This window comes from Manis javanica, chromosome 2 (assembly GCF_040802235.1).
Source record: "Manis javanica isolate MJ-LG chromosome 2, MJ_LKY, whole genome shotgun sequence".
NCBI lineage: Eukaryota > Metazoa > Chordata > Mammalia > Pholidota > Manidae > Manis > Manis javanica.
The window spans coordinates 42888269-42909572 of NC_133157.1; positions in this window are offsets into that span (position 1 = coordinate 42888269).

Sequence of the window (21304 nt, forward strand, 5' to 3'; positions counted from 1 at the left end):
TACGAGTTACAGAATGCAAAACTGCAGTACTGAAAAAGACTTTGGAAGTTATAGATTGGTTTATAAGTCCCATTTCTTCACTTGCCTGTGATAGTACATCCATGCCCTTTGATATGCAAAACTGAAGCACCTTTCTATTGTGGAAGGAGTTCATATCCCATTGATGCTGGGCCTAGCCCTGTGACTTGCTTTTGACAGTGGAATATTGGTAGATGTGATGAGCAGAGGCCTTATGTGAACTTTTGTGGTTTGGCTTCATCACCATGAGGTGATTATACCCTGCATGGCCACTGCTTCTTCAGCCTGGGTCCCAGAATGAACACGCAAAGCAGAAGTGATCTCAACCCAAAGGTGTGGATCCTGGTGAACAGCCTTTTAAGGAGATGAACAAGGACAGATCAAGTGTTATAGCCTGCTCTCAGGCACTGCTCAGAAAAAGGCTATAATTATTTTTCTGCAAGACACTCCTTTCTATGTTTGAATTCTCATTCCTACAAGGAATCTCCCTTTCAGATTAGATACAGTCAATTAGTGCTTGACTTCTATTCCCACACTGTTCTACATACCTTCCTATCTTCAACAAATGACTGAAAAGCTAGAGACTCCTGGGAAGCTAGGATTCTGGATGTGGGGTAGATTGTTTTAGTTAGATGCACCCATATGGGATTTGGAAGGCAGAAGACAGGTGGAGGATATTTTCAGCTGGCAATCAAATTCATGAGGGTTTAGAGAAGAAGAAATCTAAACGTTTGTCCTTCCATTTCTTGTTTGGAATCTGTAGGCTTTGGTGCCATTCAAAGGATCGTCTCTGGCTGCCCAACTGTTTGTGACAAACTTGCACCATGATGTAAAAAAATTCAATCATTAAGCATACTTTTCATTTCCATTTATCTATCATCTATCTATCTATCTATCTATCTATCTATCTATCTATCTATCTATCATCATCATCTACTTATTTATTTATTTATGGTAGCAAGACTTTTCTCATAGAAGGAAACACAGTGCATCAGTTTATATTCTGACACAGCTCCTGATTATTATGGATAGATATTTCTAAAAAAACCACAGGCCATATACCCTGTATTTTATTTCTCTGGGAATTAAATCTACTTCTTATTTTGTTTTTATTGATAATTGTAATTTTATCCCAGAGAGCATTTGTCTCCTGGGATTGCATTATCTACCTGTAATGGAAAATTTTTTTTAAAGTTAGGTGATTTTTCCTAAATTATTTTTGTTTTTTCTTTTGAAATAATTCTTTTAAAAAGTAATGTGTTCTTCTAGCATCTTACTACACTGATAGACAGTGACTGTAATGGGATATGTGGTGGGAACTTGATAATGGGGGGAATCTAGTAACCACAATGTTGTTCATGTAATTTTATATTAATAATACCAAAAAAAAGAATGACCTCTCAAAAATAAAAAGTAATGTCTTCTTTCATTAACAAAGTAATACATATGCATGATAAAAGTTTCAGCACTTTCATTAATGTTTAAACAGATTAATATAATAAAAGTAAAAATTCCTTTATTTATGTCTCCAACTTCTTAGCCAACTTCTCTGAGGTAACTACTGACCGTATTTTCACTTAAAAAGTCATTTATTTTTCAGTGAAAGTAGCCTTGGTTGAACCCCACAGCCATCTATAGTTGTGCCATTGCTTTCTTCACTCAGGGTGGATAATAAAAACCCTTGTAATGTATACCACGGTGATTCTGTTACAGTGACCTTTTCAAAAACCAAAGGGCCAAGTAGATTTGGACTTCATGTGTTGCCATAGGCTGTAGATTTAATTTATGCCAGTTTTTGATCAAATTATGGATATCTATTTTAACAAAATATCATTTTTTTATGGTAAAATGTTACAACTATTCACATTAGCTATAAAATATTGGGGTTAGGGTCTCGTATTCTAATTTCTTTTTAAAATTTTGTCATGCCTGGACTAGAAACATAAATGAATTATTTTAGGTGATTTTTTTACAACTGTTAAACAATGGTGAAGTACCTTTCAATTCAAAAATAAGGCAAAACAGGCTTTGATGATTTCCCTTAATAATTACTTTTAAAAAATTATGTCTTTTTTATTGCATGATGCCCTTTATTGTTATTTTGTTTGCAATATAATTGATATACAATCTTATATAGGTTTCAAGTATACAACACAGTGGTTCAACACTTACCCATTTATTAAATTCTCACCCCCACTAGTGCAGTACTGTCAATGTAAGAAGATGTTACAGAATCATTGGTATATTCCCTATGCTCTAGTATCATCCTTGTGACCAACTTATATTATGATTGAGAATTTTTGTGCCTCTTTATCATCCTCACCCTCCCTACCCACCCACCCCAACCCCTCCCTCATGGTAACCACCAGTCACTTTCAGTGTTTTTGAGTCTAATACTGTTTTGTTCTTTCTGTTTTGCTTTGCTTTTATATTCTACAAATAAGTGAAATCATATGGCATTTGTCTTTCTCTGCCTGGCTTATTTCACTTTGCATAATATAATCTGTCCATCCATATTGTTGCAAATGGCAGGATTTCATTCTTTTCTATGGCTAAAAAATATTCCATTGTATATATGTGCCACATCTTCTTTAACCATTCATCTATTGATGGACACTTAGATTGCTCCCATATTTTGCCTATTGTTAATAGTGTGGCAATAAATATAGGGGTGCATGTATCTTTTTTGAATCAGGGATTTTGTTTTCTTCAGGTAAATTTCCAGAAGTGGAAACTGCTAGGTCATATTGTATTTCTATTTTTAGTTTTTTGAGGAACCTCCATACTGCTTTCCACAATGGCTGTACCAATTGACATTCCTACTATTAGTGTAAGAGAGTTCTCTTTTCTCCACATCCTCGCCAACACTTGTTATTTCTTATCTTTTGGATAGTGGCCATTCAAACTGGGGTGTGGTGGTATATCACTGTGGTTTATACTTGCATTTTCCTGATGATTAGTGATGTGGAGCATCTTTTCATGTGCCCATTGACCAACTGTATTTCTTCTTTGGAAAAATATCTGTTCAGATCCTCTGCCCATTTATTAATCAGGTTATTTGCTTTCTTGGTGTTGAGTTGTATGAGTTCTTTATATAATTTGGATGTTAACCCTTTATCAGAGATACCATTTACATATTTATGAATATATTCTCCTATGCTGTAGGATGCCTTTTGTTCTGTTGATGGTGTCCTTTGCTGTACAGAAGCTTTTTATTTTGGTGTAGTGTCACTTGTTCATTTTTTATTTTGTTTCCCTTGCCTGAGGAGATGTGTCCAAGAAAAAATTACTTATGCTTATGTTAAAGAGATTTTTGCCTATGTTTTCTCCTAAGACTATTATGATTTCATACCTTACATTCAAGTGTTTGATCCATTTTGAGTTTTCTTTTCTGTTTGGAGTAACCCAATTTCATTCTCTTGCATGTAGCTCTCCAGTTTTCCCAATACCAGTTATTGAAGAGAGTGTCTTTCCCCACTGTATACTTGAGGCTCCTTTATCATATATTAATTGACCATATATGTGCAGGCTCTCTGTTCTGTTCCTTATATCTGGGCTCTCTGTTCTGTTCCTTGGGTCTGTTCTTTTGCCAGTACCATACTGTTTTGATTACTGTAGTATACCTGTATACTGTGGTAAGCTTTGTAGTATAGCTTGAACTCAGGGAGCATAATACCCCCAACTTTGTTCTTCTTTTTCAGTATTGCTTTGGCTATTCAGGGTCTTTTGTGGTTCCATATGTATTTTAGGATTATTTGCTCTAGATCACTGAAAGATGCTGTTGGAATTTTGACAGAGATTTTGCTGAATCTGGAAATTGCTTTGGGCAGGATGGCCATATTGACAATATTATTTCTTCCTATCCATGAGCATGGGATAGATTTCCATTTATTTGTGTCTTCTTTAATTTCTCTCATGAGTGTCTTATAGTTTTCAGAGTATAGGGCTTTCACCTACTTGGTTAGGTTTATTCCTGGGTATTTTACTCTTTTTGATGCAATTGCAAATGGAATTTTTTTCCTGATTTCTTTTTCCACTAGTTCATTGTTAGTATATATGAATGCAGCAGATTTCTGTGTATTAATTTTGTATGTTGCAAATTTACTGATCCAGTTATTAGTTCCAGTAGTTTTTTAGTGGGTTCTTTAGGGTTTCCTATGTATAAAATTCATGTCATCTGCCAATAGTGACAATTTATCTTCTTACTTACCAATTTGGATGCCTTTTATCTCTTTATATTGTCTGATTGCTGTGGCTAGGACCTCCAGTACTATGTTGATTAAAAGTGGTGAGAGTGGACATCCTTCTCTTGTTCTTGATCTTAGGAAAAAGCTTTCTACTTTTTACCATTGAGTATGATGTTAGCTGTGGGTTTGTTGTATATGATCTTTATTATGTTGAGGTATGTTCCTTTTATATACATTTTGTTGAGAGTTGTTATCATGAATGGATGTTGAGTTTGTGAAATGCTTTTTCAACATTGATTAAGATGGTCATATGATGTTTATCCTTTTTTTGTTAATGTGGTGTATCACATGGATTGATTTGTGGATATTGTATCATCCTTGCATTCCTGGAATAAACCCCACTTGGTTGTGATATATGATCCCTTTTATGTATTTTTGAATTTGGTTTGCTAATATTTTGTTGAGGGTTTTTGCATCTATGTTCATCATGGATATTAGTCTATAATTTTCTTTTTTTGTAGTGTCTTTGGTTTTGATATTAGAGTGACACTGACCTTATAGAATGGGTTTGGAAGTATTAGCTCCTCTTCTACTTTTTGCAGTACTTTAAGAAGGATGGGTATTAGTTCCTTAAATGTTTGGTAGAATTCATCTGTGAAGTCATCTGGTTGTGGTATTGGGTTATTGGGAGTTTTTGGATTACCAGTTCAATTTTATTACTGGTAATTGGTCTGCTCAGATTTTCTGCTTCCTTCTTGGGTCATTCTTCAAAGGTTGTATTTTTCTAGGAATTTGTCCATTTTTTCTAGGTTGCCCAATTTATTGGCATAATAATTTTTTAGAATTCTGTAAAAATTATTTGTATTTCTGTGTTGTTGTAACTACTCCTTTTTTGTTTCTGATTTTGTTTTTTTGTATCCCCTCCCTTTTTTCTTGATAAGTCTGGCTTGGGGTTTGTCTATTTTGTTTGTCTTCACAAAGAACCAGCTCTTGGTTTCACTGATTTTTTTCTATGGATTCAGTCTATATTTTATTTATTTCTACTCTGATCTGTGTATGTGTGTTTTTAAATACAACATTTCTACTTTCTATGTGGTTTTCTCAATTGAAATGATGCATTTTGACCTTCACATTATTTTTTTAGCTGATAGTTTGGCTTAGTTTATGCAGGGGAACACCAACTTTAAATGTGTAGTCATAGCCAGAGGGACTACCAAAGTCAAAATGCACAATGTTGATTTCATAGTTTTGGAATAAAAGGAATGTATTTTCACAGAGCTTTAAACTTGTCAGCACAGAACATTATGAAAGAACATAAGGCAAAGTATCTTTAAGCATTTTAATCAAAAGGACCCTTAAGAAACCATGATGAGTGGGATATCTACCTTTAATACATATGGAAAGTACACTGTACATCACCTACCCTTTGGGAGCTCCTTAAAGATTCCTGCCTTGATAATTCATGCAATCTTAAACAGAATTGTGCTATTTAAGTTGGTCTAACTAATATTCTTATTAATTCAAAGGCATAACCTTCAAGAATATGGTATTTAATGAAAACATCATTTCATGTGAGAAAACCTGAATTTTAGATCTAACTACCCCACTTACTGAGTATATAATGTTAGGCAAGTTATTTCACTTTTAAGTCCTTCAGTTTTCTTCTCTGTAAAATGGTGGGGTTGGACTACCCATCACATGCAGTTATAAAAATGAGCTTGAGTTATGGTATAAAATAAAAAATATGGTGCCTGTTCTTTAGTAGATGCTTAGTGTTAACTCTTCTAACCTGCCTCTTATGTCTTTGGCCTTGGAACATCTTGGAAAGAAGCTCATGTAACAAAGAGAGAAGTCCTATTAATATGCATCTACTGGACATTGAAAACAAGTATCTCAAATATGGAGAGGACAAGGGTCACAAATACTGTGTTTATATTTTAATAATGTTGGTGATGATCATATTATTTCAATCTTCTCATGGTATTTTTGTGACTATACATAATATCTCATTTGATCATAACACAGGAACTCTAAATTTGCATTGAATAAGAATCCTGGCCTAAATGACCCTCTCACTCACTCCATGATAGGCCCTGATCACAAGGATCCTTTGTTAGTTTTCATAGATTGTATTTTTAAAAATGGCTGTATTATACTTTTATATCATGAAACTCACCCATTTTAGGTGTACAATCCAGTAAGTTTTCGTAAATGTATGCAAGCATCATTACAATCCCATGATGGAACCTATCCATAAATCGTGTAATATCCCTCATACCTGTCTACAGTCCTTCCCTGCTCCCCCTCTGGCCCCAGGATTACACTAATTTACTTTGTGCCTTTTTTGATTCACCTTTTTCAGAGGATGGCTTTTCTGGAGATTTTAGTGACTCTGATTCACACAGTGAATGGGAGAATTCATGAGATCAGATTTCTTTGTATACTGAGACTGTGGTTGCTGCTAGGTCCCCAGTGATGGAAATAAGCTTCTCTGCAGCTCCTCTGAGATCTCCCAATACTATTGGAGAGAAACAGGATTAGCAGGGAACAACTATTTAGTAGGAACTATATCAGTTAGGGTCCAGTCAGGAGGCAGAAGGTGCTGATATTTGGATGCACCTTGTAAGCATTATGCAAAGTTAAAGAAGACAGACACAAACAGCCATATCATATATGATTCCATTCACATGGAACATCCAGAATAGGCAAATCCCTAGAGGCAGAAAGTAGATTAGTGGTGGCTAGGGCCTACGAGTAGAGAGGAAAATGCACAGTGACTATGTAATGGGTACAAAGATTTCTTCTTGGGTTAATGAAAGTGTTTTGGAATTAGATAGTGGTAATGGTTGTACTACATTGTGAAAGCATCAAATGCCTCTGAATTGTACACTTCAAAATGGTTAAAATGGTGAATTTTATGTTATGTGAATTTTATCTCAATAAAAATCAAATGGTTGGCAGAGGACATATTCAGATGAAAGAGATATGTAAGACAAAGAAGGGGTAACCTGAGGAATGAAAGAACAAGCCAGGGACATAGTAATAGACACATTAATTATAGAACAGGGGGCAAAATCAAATTTCTTTAGCTGTTATTCTTCTACAAATCTTCAGAGGAGATTAATTAAAAATAATCATACACAAGGTAAAAAGGAGAAAGAATTACCATGTATCAGAAAACATCAAATATAGAAAGGCTATTAAAGAGAATCTGCTTTTTCTGAAAATAATCAGGCAAGTTATTAAATCTCGGTCATTGTGATTGGTGTCACCAGTGAGCCCATCTTTGTTGTTAAATGTTTTTCCCCTCTTAATAATTTCATAGTCTTATTCACACAGATTCACAAGTGAGAATTAAAGTGACACTGACTTAAACGTGCAAGTTTGAAGATATAGAGCATATTCCAATCTAATTCACCTGTCCAGAGGAAACCAAGGTATAATCAGAAAAAGACATGATTAAAGTAAGAGTAAACATTTCAGCTGTCTTGGTTTCCTTTCAAATCATATTCCCATGTATTTCTGTTTAATCCTGGGTGAATATGGGGATAGCCAAGGCTAAGTGGAAACCCCTGTTCCCCACCTGATGTTTCCAGTGTGACCATGTTTCATCTGAAGAAAGCTAGGGTTTGTGTCTTACTGAATGCTCTCTCCAAGACTGGATGACCATTTGTACAAAGTGGCAAGAGCCAAGTGACCCTCTGAAATTGGATGATATTGGAGAGCAAGATGAGGTCATAATTGTCATTCCAGGCCTGACTTCATTAATGTCTGGAAGGGTGGAAGCAGGGCTGTTGTTCAGCTGGTATACCCCATGACAGCCATACACGTTGGATGCCAGTTGGCAAATATATGATGACTGCAGCCTCTCTACTGTCCTGTGATCCTCTGGACAATCCAGAAACTAAAGAGTTAATGCATGGTGGAGGAAGGAGACTCTAGGTCTTTGAGCTAGTATCCTGGCCAGTGCTACTCCTCATGGGTGGCTGCCTGTCAGTCCCATTTGCTAAGTATATTGAACATCTACCAGGATTGAATCTTTAAGGCTTTCTGTGAGGATCCTCAAAGTGAAGATCCCCAGTCACTGGGAACAAAAACATTCAGATGGCCAGCTCCCTGCGGTCATGAAGTCCTTGCTCAGGATTTTTTTTAAAAATGGAAAAAGGAAAAAAAATTGATTCCTTTTCTTTCTTATTTTGTTAGCTGAGAGGTATATCAATTGGTTTTTTTTATACAGTTTTTAAGTATTTCAAAAGAATTTGCTTATACTTTTCCAAAAAATTGAAGAAAAGGGAAAAAGAGTCTTAGTTGCAAGTAATTTCTATTTCTCCCCCTACATTCCAGACCTTTTAATTGATACTTAAATTATGGCAGAAACTGCCCAATATCTATTATCTGCTTTTCCTTACTAAAACATTAGAGATTTTTAAGCTGAAATACTGCTTTCCAGCTAAAAGACTAATTTTTCCAGCCTCCCTTTGTAATTAAGTGTGACTAAGTTTAGACTAATCAATGCAATTAAAAGTATTGTGTGGGACCACAAAGGGATTTGCCTTTCTTGTCTGTTCCCTTCCTTCTTTCTTTGTGCCTTTGCCTGGAATGAAGATGTAATGACAGGAGTCCTAGCAACCAACTTGGGCCTTAAGGAGAAGGGCCAGACATAAGGGATAGCAGAAAAAAGTATGGGAGTGGTCCCTGACCGCTTTGTGGAAATGATTCCACCCACAACATTACCTACCTCCAGACTTTAAAAAAAATGTGAATGAAAAGTAAAATTCTGTCTTAGATTAAGCCTCCCATATTTTAGATTTCTCTGTTATTTAGAGCCAAACTAATTCTAATTGAACCTCCAATATTACTTCTACCTTGAGTATGTAGTCTTTTATTATCCTTCTGTTATTCTATAATATTACATCCTTATTTATTTAATAAATACTCATTGAATAACTACTATGTACCAGACATTGTAGTAGGCACTGTATATTCAATAGTTAGCAAAACAGTCACTACCATTTGAAGCTTATAGTCTAGTGAAGGTGATTGACAATAAAATGTGAGAAATAATTTTTTCTTTTCTACTTTTACTATTTTTTCCCCTCTCCTAACTCCATTGAATTATTCTTCAAGTCTGAAGAAAGGGCCATATAACTTCATTTCCTGAGACAGAAGCATATTGGCATTTATGACTTTCAAAATAAGAACTCTTCTGTCTCTGGCTACTTTCTTTCCACATAAATTTTTAGAAAATACTTTATGAAATGCCAATTTTAGCAGCCAGTAGTTTTTAATTTAATTTGAGGACTGTCTTCCTGGTATGGGGGTTGTATGTGGACATGTACATGCATGAATTTTGGGTTCTTTGCTCCCTTTGTGATTTAACAGATGATAGGATTTGTTTTCTGTTTTTAACCTGCCTCTGCTAAAATCCATATTTGTTTTTAATTACCCTTCTTAGTGGTCCTTGACCATTTTCTAGCTTTCCTAATTAGGTATTATCGAATCTATACATAGTCAGAATGTGACTGGAGACAACTCCGTCACTCAAGGTATCTGTTAGGACTATAGCAGAAGCCCTGGGCCCTGTCATCTTTATTGACTCTCTTGGCTGTGTGGGTCCTCAGAGACATGGGGATTCATGAAAGATAGTCTTGTCTAACATTTTGGTTTGTTCTGTTGTTATCTCTCACTGATGCTATAATTTTGGATGTGTAAAGGTACCTTTCCCATAACTCCTCATGCTTTTGCTTTATTCATTGCTTCACTTATCTGCCCTTTATTTTCAATCTCTCTTTATTCATACCCTCTTCTATGATGTTACATCTCCTTTTCTGCTGTGCTGCCTGTGACATAATAACTTTTTCATCTGGGCTGGATAGCAGCTGTGGCATCAAAGGCATAATTTTCTGTGACCAAGTTCCTGGGTTGTTTGTTCTCCAAACGAGCATACTTTAATAGGCACTACATTTTTGTGTGGGATTGTTCATTTAGCCAAAGAATGTTTTTTGTTGTCGTATCCTTATTTTTGGACCCATGGCTTTAGTAATTCTTTTATCATACTTAGGATGATTTTAGAGACTCAATAATGGCTTAGGGAGTAAAATCCAAAGAAAATCCCTTTTCCAAATAGTGAGGTGAGAAGCAATATTTTGGTCTTGAAAGCAACACAGGAGGGAACAGTTGGAGTTTATTTTAAAGACAAGAAATGGTTTATTGACTTAAAGAAAGTTTAGTCCCTGATGAAACAATCTGAAAGAAGCAATGGCAGTAGGTCCATTAAATTTAAGAAATGATAAATTTCAGTTATTGGCACAAACATTAAGTATCTTGATATGTAGAGCCACAGTCTGATAATATTGCTGAATTTGGGTTCATATGACAAGATATTGAGAAATCCATGAAATTTATGACATGTTGGGGTAATGTGATATGTCACTTAATTGATGAAAAATCCATCCTCTTTGAATCATGTTATGAAAACTGCTAGCAAAGGAAAAAAAAGTCTAAAATTCAGGATAGATGGGTGGGAGCTTTGGAGGCAGATACTGACTAGGCTCTAGCAATTCTTTCAAATTATCAGTTTCTTCCCTTGGAGTGGTAGAAGTTGTTAGTTTTTGCAATCTTGACTTTGTATAAGGGGATTAGAGGTGCTGATGGCTTGGCCATCCAAAATAGAAAATTTAAGGCTGCTTTATTTAAGCAGTTCTCTAGGTACACACACCTCAGTTTTTTCAGTGCTTGTAAGATCATAAATGAACAGAAGAGGAACAAGTGGTTGTGAAAATAGCTCTTTGAGTTAGATTTACCTAGTAATGTTGGAGATGGTTTGAAAATCTGGATGTTGGTTCTAGTGTATATTCTATATTTCTCTCTAATGATAGTATAGGATGCTCTGGCAGCATTTCACTTGGTTTCCTCCCTTAGGTACTATCTTTCCTATTGTTTTTTACTCCTCACAATGGGTCATATGTTCCTGCTCTGACATGCTTAATCATTTTTTATTATTGGGTGCCAGAATTTTACATTATTGGGTGCTGAATATTTTTGTATTCCTATAAATATTATTGAGTTTTGTGATAATACACAGTTAAGTTCTGTGGAAAAGGTTTGATTCTTTAGGGGATGGTGGGACCAGAGCATCCTTCAGACTAGGGCTGTTTTCAGCCACTACTGAGGCATTACCCTTCTGAATATTGTACCTGGTACCTTGTGAATTATGAAGATTTTCCACTTTGATCTATGAGAAAATGAATGATTTCTAGTCTTATGTGAGCACCCTGGATTGTTTCCTCTGATCCCTTTAGGAGATTTTTTCCATGGCCACAGATAGTTTTTTCACTCGCATGGACTCAACTAAAAATTGAGGGGGCACCCTTTCCAGATCTCTGAAATTCTCTCTCTGTGTAGCTCTCTTCTGTTCTTTGCCCTGTAAAGACTGGCTGTTGTGAACTTCCCAGACAACAAGCTCCACCTGTTCGCTCTGTTGGCAGAGGTCATTGAGAGGACATGGCTGCTAGGGGACCCGCCAGTTGGACCTGGGCAATTGGAGGCTCCTTACGCCGTCCCCTGTACTTGGAATGTACATTCTGCCCACTGTTCCCACGCTCGGAGCCACTTCAGGGACACAGCCTTGAGAGAGTGATACCTTGTCAAGACTGACTGGTCTGTACTCCATTAAAGCTTCTATATGAATTCTTCAGATTCTGGTGGGTGGGTGCAGAGATAAACCTATCTTGAGGCCACTCAAAACAAACCTCCTATGAAAGTTCTCTTGCTTATTAAAACTGCCACTTATCAGTCTGGAGGGTCTGACACTTGTTTTGGGTCTTGCTGTGCCCCCTGTGTGTGGGGCCCCCTCCCAGGGAACTCCTGAGTCGTGAACTAACGGTGGCTCCTCCTGGGTTCTCCTTTCCGGGGACTGCAGCCTGAAAACTAGAGCCAATAAGGCGGGGCCTGCAAAGGGATCACCTTGTTTGCTTCCCTATCTCAGGGATCTCTGCTCAATGCTGTCTGATGTTCAGTGCCTGAAAAATCATTATTTGTCCTTTTTTTTCTAAGTTGCTTCAAGCAGAAAGGTCAATCTAGTCCCTGTTTAGAAATCCATCTTGTTCAGAAGCAGAAATCCTATGGCTTCCTAGACCACAGCAGGTAAGTTCACTGGGTGGGTCTCTGCACCAAACAGGGGTCTTGCCTCAGGGTTCTAGTGTCTGACAAGGAGGATCGAAGAGCTGCTGGTTCATCCCAGTGTAAATACAGCTAATTCATGTGATTACACCGCTACAGTAGTTTCAGCTTGTTTGTCATCATCCTAGCTGCATCCCTGAGAAGTCTTCTTCTTTGGTTCATTCATCCACCGAACTGTTGGCTACATATCTTTTACACAATAAAACCCCTTTAATTGTTAGAGAACACCAGAGAATAAGACTCCGTGACTTCCTTCTGGAAACCTACATTCTAGTTGGGGAAAATAGCTGATATGGAATGAATATGGAGTTTTGAACTATTTATTTATAGCTTTTGTGAAGAAAGTGATAGGTGTCTTGGATCATTTTAACTTCGTAATCTTATATCAACAGTACTCACATTCAGAGAATATAGCACTTACAATTCATGGAGGAGAGTTGGCTGGAATTATTCAGCTCAGGAAAGGTTTTCTAAATTCAAATGCATGTGAATACCCAATAGGTATTATTATTTTGGGGATATTGGTGGCTGTGATGTTATCAGTCACATCTTAAAACTCAGAAGGCTACAGGCCTCAGTGGAGGGTCACTCATCCCTGTCCAAAATTCTTACCCTCAATGTTCATAGATTTATAAAAGCCTTTACTTTATGTCAAGCAACTCTTTTTGGTAAAGATTACTGGCTATTTAAAAAAATAAGATACATAGGATTTAAAAAGTTGATGTAAATTAACCATTTCAAACTAAATATAAAACGAACTATTTTAAGGTATATGCTTCAGTGGCATTTGATACCTTCACAGTGTTGTAAACCCATCGCCTCTACCTAGTTTTAAAACATTGCTGTCATCACAAAAGGAAACCCCATATCCACTGAAGCTGTCACTTCTTACTCTGTCTTTCTCACTAATCTGCTTTCTGTTTCTATGGATTTAGCTATTCTGGACATTTTATGTAAATGGAAACATACAATATATGACTCGTGTGTGTAGCTAATTTGATGTAGCATAATGTTTTTGAGGTTCAGCCATGTTATAGCATGTATCAGTACTTTATTCCTTTTATGCCTGAATAACATTCCATTATATGAATATAACCACATTTTGTTTATCTACTCATCATTTGGAACCTTTGACAATTGTGAATAATGCTACTATGAGCATTCATGTACAAGTTTTTCTTTGAATACTGATTTTCAATTCTTTTGAGTGTAGATACCTAGAAGTGGAATTGCTGAGTCATGTGGTAATTAATTCTATGTTTAACATTTTGAGGAAGTTAAACTGTTATCCATTGAAGTTAGGCCATTTTTATTCCTATCAGCAGAAACCACTGGTCTTTCAGAAAGTTCTTTGTTAGACATCTTCTCCATTGATAATAGCGTTGTTTGACTGAAACTTTATCTCAGTCCAGAAGAATGGCCATTGAACACATGCATATACAAGAAGAGGAAAAGGAAGGCAGAGCCTTGGGGGAAACTCTCCTTGAAGATGTTGACTTGGCTGCACAGCGCCTTGCATGGGAGCATGTCTTAGAGGACATCCGTGTATTCTGCACATGGGGGAACAAGGTCACTATTAGAGGAATGATTTGGGGGATTAAAAAAAGAGTTTACTGTACCAGCTAGTTATTGACAGATCTAAGGCTTAGACTAAGCTCAGTGTTCTCTCCCCTACATTTTGCACTTAACTCATTCATTTTTTGGTGGGTCCATGTCTCAGATTATGGTTTCCTTTTTTTGCTCAGAAATCTTCTTAGAAAAGTAAAGGGCACATCACATAATCAGGGCCAGCTTTATTTATCATTTCTTTCTTCATGCACTTATTCTACAAATAGTTCAGGAATGCTAATACATACGAGAGAGTGCACTGAGAGCTAAGGATACGTAATCAACCAGCAGTCATGGGACTGTCTTCAGAGCTAACAGTTTAGTTGTAAAGGTGGCCCCTTGACAAACAGTCACCCAAAGAATAAGTCATAATTGGGCTAAGTGCTGTAAAGGACAGGTACACAGTGCTCTGAGACTTTATAGCAAGTAGACTTACACTGTTTCAGTGGTTCAGTGTGTCAGAAAAAGCACTTAGGTTTATTAATCTAATGTGGTTTGATTTCAAGGTCACCTGGAAGACTCTCTTAAGGCTCAAACTCTTCCTCCATCTGCTTATTTCTGTCAGGATTTAAAGATTTGATATGCCAGTTCTATTTTTTTCTAATGCACATTTAAGTGAAAAATCTACTTAAAATTTAAAATTTCATTTGTGGACTCCCTGAAATGGCCTATATATCACCAATGGTCTACCAACAGCACTCTGAACACTGCTGTTCCAGGTGCTGATGGCTCTTCTGTCATTTTGAATTCATGAAAGAGCATTCTGACCCAGAACAGAGGTGTAGTATCCATACAGCAGTAGGGAAGGAAAGGAAATGATGCAAGCTGGAGGAAAGAAATTTGACAGATGTGGGTGATTGAGTAAATAGAAGTGATGCAAACTGAGATAAGGGGGAAGACACAGAGAATAAGGATGGACTCGGAGAGAAATAAGCTGGACTCTAATGATATGCAGCTTTACTTTCTTAGCAGAGAATGAAATAAATACCCTCCTCCTTCATTTTATTTCATTTATTTCATTCATCAATAATTTGGATACAAATTACATACCATGGAGCGAGAGGGGGGGTGCCCTGCATAAAGTTCAGCTCTTCCCTGATGAGTCAAATATGAGTAGAGTTATTATTTTGAAGCTTTAAACTGCTTTTCTCTTTTTTCAGAGATAGAAATTTCAATTCCTCTTTGGGGCATATCATGTCTTTGTTATGTTTTAAATATTTGTAAAGGTACTTGTTGAAAATCATGAGGTAGATTTTTTACACTGAAAAGCTTAGTGTTCTGTCTGAAAAGAGGTGACTGCAATTGAGCCAGCAGTCTCTATGGGACATGTTGCTGGCTTTTATTTTTTCTTGGAGGGGGAAAAGAGATTAGGAAAATGATTTTTTTTCTATATATACATTTTAGATTTAGAATATTTTGTTTTTATGAAACAGGCACAACACTTATGAGGAAAATTCCATTTTCCAGTTAGTAGTCCTTAGCAAAAATAGTGAAACTACTGAGACTCAAAGGTTTATTTTTACCTACCAGAGGAAGAAAGACCAAAAAGAAACTGGACTTTGCTTGACATGATTCAAACGGCTGCCATAATGAAGTATCCCAGACTGGGTGGCATAAACAGCAGAAATTCATTTTCCTACAAGTCTGAGACCAAGGTGTTGGCAGGGTTGGTTCCTTCCGAGGGCGTTGAGGGAACACTCTGTTCTGGGTCTCCCTCCTTGGCTGTGCATGGCTGTCTCCTTGCTGTGTCCTCACATCACCTCCCTTTGCTTACATCTGTGTCCAAATGTCCTTTTCTTAGAAGGACACCGGTCATATTGGGTTAGGATGCACACTAATGGCCTCATTCTAATCTAATTATCTCTTCAAAGATACTGTCTCCTAATATAAACACATTCTGAGATATGGGGGAAGTAGGATTTCAACTTATGAATTTGGGGAGGGCACAATTCTATCCACAACAATGTCTTACACTTTATTTCAGATATAATGACCTGGAATTTACTGATATTTTCAGAGTATATATATATATATATTTTTTAATTTTGGTATCAGTAATATACAATCACATGAGCAATATTGTGGTTACTAGACTCCCCCCATTATCAAGTCCCCACCACATACCCCATTACAGTCACTGCCCATCAGCGTAGTAAGATGCTACAGAGTCACTACTTTTCTTCTCTGTGCTATACTGCCTTCCCGCCTCCCCTACATTATGCAGGGTATGTTATTTTGCAATTATTCTGTTGATACCATAGCTTAAGAGTATGATTAGGGTTTCTCATGTAGCAAGTCCCACTATTCGGGAAGTGATTGATTCAACAACAGAAAAGAAAGATCAATAAGTCAGGCTAAGTATTGGAGAGAAGGGAAATCTTTAGGACATATGGGCCTGGATTTTGGGTTGTAGGGATCGTTAGAGAACACAGTGGTGGAGATGAGGTGGAGTCAGTCATTTGGAGGCAGGCTGGGAACTAGGCAGTGTGACACTTGGGGAGACACCATTGAGGATAAGCCTGGGGCTCACAGTCTCTCAGATTATCACATAGAGTAGTAGAAAACATTACTAGGTGTAATGTTATTCCCTTCTCTTATGCCTAAACTTTCGGTATTTTGTAAAAAAAAAAAAAAAAGAAGGCAAGCTCGGTCTCAGTGATGCTGTAAAGAATCCAGGGAGCGTTCTTTTCAGACTTGGGATTGAGTAACACAGGGAGACCCAGCACAACTTCCCAAATCTCCTGTGTGGTCCTGAGCTAGAGCAGATGTTGTTCAGGTCACATAACATGGGGGCCTGATGAACTAGAACAAGAACATAGACTCAGAAATAACGGTGAGTGTGTATATTTTGAGCTGCAATGTAGCAGGCGGAGGTGCTAAGCTATTGTAATTTGGGTGTTAAATATAAATATGACCTCATTTTATTATTATTAGAAATGAGGTTTTTGTATAATGTTCATAGACACAATTTTTTGAAATCAGATGTGTCACTTAAAAATCCTTTTTGGCTATTTGTCTATATGACATCAACAAATATATGGGGAAAAATAAAAGCTTTGTTAACTAGACTTCTACAAGTGCTAAAAACAGTTGAGTTAATAGTCTCCTAGCTTTAAACCGTTAAATAGCAATGTGAAGGAGCTTACTGAGGTCAAAGTTTAGTACATATCAACTGCCACAGTAACGCTTCTGGTTCTTTTCTGTCCAGGATCCTAAGAACATGTTTGTGTTCCGTTGTCATGTCTCATCAGTCTTCTTCAATTTGGAACAGTTCCTCAGTGTTTTCCTGTCTCCCAAGTTCTTAATAGTTTTAAATAATATAACCCTTTCATTTTATAGTATAACTCTTTTCTGGGTCAGCCTCATGTTTTTCATGGCCTGCCTCTAGTGGAGGATGGGATTTAGAAATCAATTTCTGGATGTTCATTGTGATAATTGCTACCAGGGTGTTCCTGCCATCTAGTTCCTCTCAGAGGATGGAATAGGAAATGCATGATGTATATATCTGTGTATGTTTATGTGCATATACACACACATCTATATCAAATTCTATTTCCATATTTATCTGAATAGGAAAATTAAAAGCCTAAATTCATACTGAGGCTTGAAAATCCCAGTCTAATCCTTCAAGATTCTTTCTAGACTCCTCTTTTCCATGCTTGTAGAATTCCTTCTAAGAAAGTGGGAAACCTGGATTCCATTATCTTCAATGCATTTCCTTATTTGTGTAATCAGTTAAACCATTTGCTCAATTTTGAAGCACTCCAGTCATCCCTTGCTTCCGCCTCTTCTGTGCTGCACACTGTTGTCCCCTGCTTTTTCAGAGTCCAGCATCTGTTCCCTGCCATGGGAAATGAAGAGAACATGAGAGTGGAAGGGAAGTTGGGAGAGGAAATAAAGGTGGGAAGTGCAGGGAAACTATGTTAAGCTCACTTTGAATAGGCTTCCCTGTTACTTGCTTCCTAAAGCATGCCAAATGATGCAACCCATACCACATTATTGCATTTATTTGTTTGCACATATGTCTGCCCCACTTGATTATGAGTGATGGAAAATAATAATCTCTATATCTCCATATTTCTAGAGGTTCTCACAGTGCTTATCACAATGGTGCTGTTTGGTAATTGCGTTTGGTACTGGTGACACAAAAACATTTAAGACATAATTGTTGTCTTCAAGAAGCTAGTAGAATTAATTAATGCAACCAGATAATGTCTACAATAAATACATGTGGAAAATTCTATGGGCATATAGGACACATGCATAAATCTAACGGGGGCTTTGCCAATATAAACAGAAATCAGAGGTGTCTTTAATTGAATATGTATCTTTTAAATATATTTCTTTAATTTGTGTGGAAATTAACTAAGAATTAGAAGCTGGTTGCATCTTCTGAGTGAGTGTGTTAGAATTTGAAATAGAAGCTGAATGAATGGTTGAATAAAGTTCCTGAAAACTGACACTAGTCAAATGCCACCTTCCCTTTAACAAAACCTGTTTTAGCAGCACTTACTTAAAAACCTCAAAAGAATTTAGTATTTACTAACAGGAAGAATTAGAACTGATCTCATTTCAACAATACCAACAACATGATAATAACTTGTGTCTTTAGTCCTTTTCATTACAAAGTCTGTGACTGTGAATCAAGAGGCTATGAAATGTGTCTGCCATTGTTCATCAGCAGATCCTCAGAACCCAGCTAAATACTAAATGAAATTACTTCCCATTTAACTTTCATCAGGTCCTCTGAATGCACTGAGAATGGCAGGCGTTACACCCAGAATCAACAGGCGCCCTATCTCTTTAAGTAGAGCTAGGTACCTGTGTGTCTAAATTAAGCCCCCGCCTGTTTGCTTCCTCGCACTTGCAGTTTCCTGAGCTCTACTTTCCTAGATTTTTAAGAGTTCCTATCCTTGGCTCCACATCTTTCTCTTTTTGCTATTCACTCAATCCTTTTTTTTGTGGATTGACGTTTCTCTTGATTAACCTTTCTAGAAAATGGCAGTGAAACTTCTCGGGCATCTCAGGATCAGGCAATAGACAGAAAGCAAAGTTAGAGAAAAGAGCCTAACGTCCCAGAATGTGATGTTAGCAGAGCCAGAACTGGATCTCTCAACTCCAGGATCTTTCCAGAAGACCACATTGAAAAGGAATCCTGAAAGGGCAATTTTTACAATTTTGTTGAGTTTTTGGAGAGTCTGGGACCAAAGTTCGTTCAATTAAGTCACATTTATGTGCCTCTGACAACAGCCTCACATCCCACAATTAAAGTATGCAGTCAGCAAGTGAATTGGTTCACTGGAGTCACTCCTTCTGTCCTAATAACTGAAACAATACAGTAGGTGGCAGTGACCAGGGCTAACAGCAAACATGGAAAGGTTCACTCCAAATAAAATATTAACTAATGCAGATCTGCTGTGTAAGTGGCTTGATGCATGGTAAATTACATTTGCAGTTGGCCAAATGCAAAGTGATATATGTTGGGCACAAGAATAATAAATACAAGGACCGATCAATTGAACTGAACTAAAGTGGTACATTTTTGAAAGATGACTTAGAGTTATATCTTCCAAACATGGCTAAAAAAAAGGACTCAATTAAAAAGTAAATTGGAAAACTATAAAGTAGCTGACACAAATACAAGGTTAAGTTTATGGAAGTTATAAATGCTAAACAGTTTCCCTCTACAATTCCAATTTCTGCCCACTCTCTGATTCTTCCTGTGCCTTCCATTTCTTTTTATGAGTATTATTACTCAACGGGAGAACAATCAGTTATATCAGAGCCATTCATTGTAAAGCTCATGTCAATAATTTTTATTGAAATAGGACAAAAACAGAAGAGTTTGTGTCCACAAGCATGCATAAATAGGAAAGAAAAGCAAATTATTATGCTATCAGGGTACCAGGAGGAGTCTTTGAACTGAAGGGGAAAAAAGAAAAAAACCTCTGCTTGTGCAGAGAATAGAATGTCTTCATTTCAATATCTATTACAGTCATGAAAGAGCCAGAGAATTCTATGGCTTTGAAGAGTCTTTGTGAACAGAGTTTTGTGTCAGGGCCGTGGTTATGACTTTCAGACCCTGAGGCTGATAGTTCAGTAACAGCAGAAATAGTCAGGGCTTCAGGGATGGAGGGTGAAGTGAGGGGAAGAAGCAGGCTGCTCTAGCCAAGGTGAACACAAGAAACCCTTCAGGGGATTTTTATTTTGACTGTAGAATTTTTTGTACCCTTGTGGAATCTGACCCTCCTAGGGCAGGATGGGGAGGCAGATACTAAACTAACTATCTTTTCAGTTTCAGAACTTGAAAATTATAAGCTTATAATTAATACCAGGCTTGGTGCCATGGAATGTTCTGACTGAAGGGACATAGAAGCTGTTGGCATGCTTATATGGATACCCGGCTGCTAGACTGTAAGTGCTTCTAGGCAGGGGACTGTCTTTGTTATTTTTGTATCTCCAGATATCCAGTGTCTGGTATACACTGGCACATGGTGAGTGGGTATTTTAATGTTGGTTTCATTACTTCTAAACTCATGGTAAATTAATGGCAACCACAAATCTGTTAAGCTGGTTGGAACCTATTTTAAATATCCAGCAAAAGGGTTAGGATTAATAGCCAATAAAAGTAATATTGAATAACTGATAATAATCATGGCCTGAAGGATGATCATTCCCTGAATTTAACTGCTGGAAATTCCCTAAGCTAATGGGGGAGGAGGGTCTTTCCACAGGTGCACCACAGATCTCCTACTTCAGGACACTTCTGTTAGCAGGAATGGGTAGCGGAGGCTCCTGGGAGCCACGAGCACTGCCAATGAAGTGGAGAGAAGATCAGGTACTGCTGGGCAGTCTGTTAGAGATGGTTGCCCTTTGGGGTTGGGGGAAGTACTGCCCAACCCAGGAAGATGATCATGCAGTGTGGTTTTCTGGATAGGGAGGTGGCACTCAGCAACTTGATTATCACGTGCTATATTGTATGTCTGTCTATCTTCCATGCTTCCCCATATTTGCCTTTCTTTCCTGAAGGGATAGAGTTTGGGCTCTTATAGTTGACTGCTTACCTGATGGATCTCTTTCTGTGTCTCAAACTTCCTTAAATTTATTATGTTCAAAACTGAGCCAGAAACCTGGGAAGTCTTCTTGATTTCATACTTACTTACCTCTCTGGTTTCATCTTTCCCCCCATTCTCCTTGCATGCTGATGGCTAATGAAATTGGCCTTTTGTCTGTTTTGGAACACTTTTAGCTCTTTTCAAACTCAGGGCCTTTGCTCATGTTTCTCTTCCTCCTGAAATACTATTTTCCTG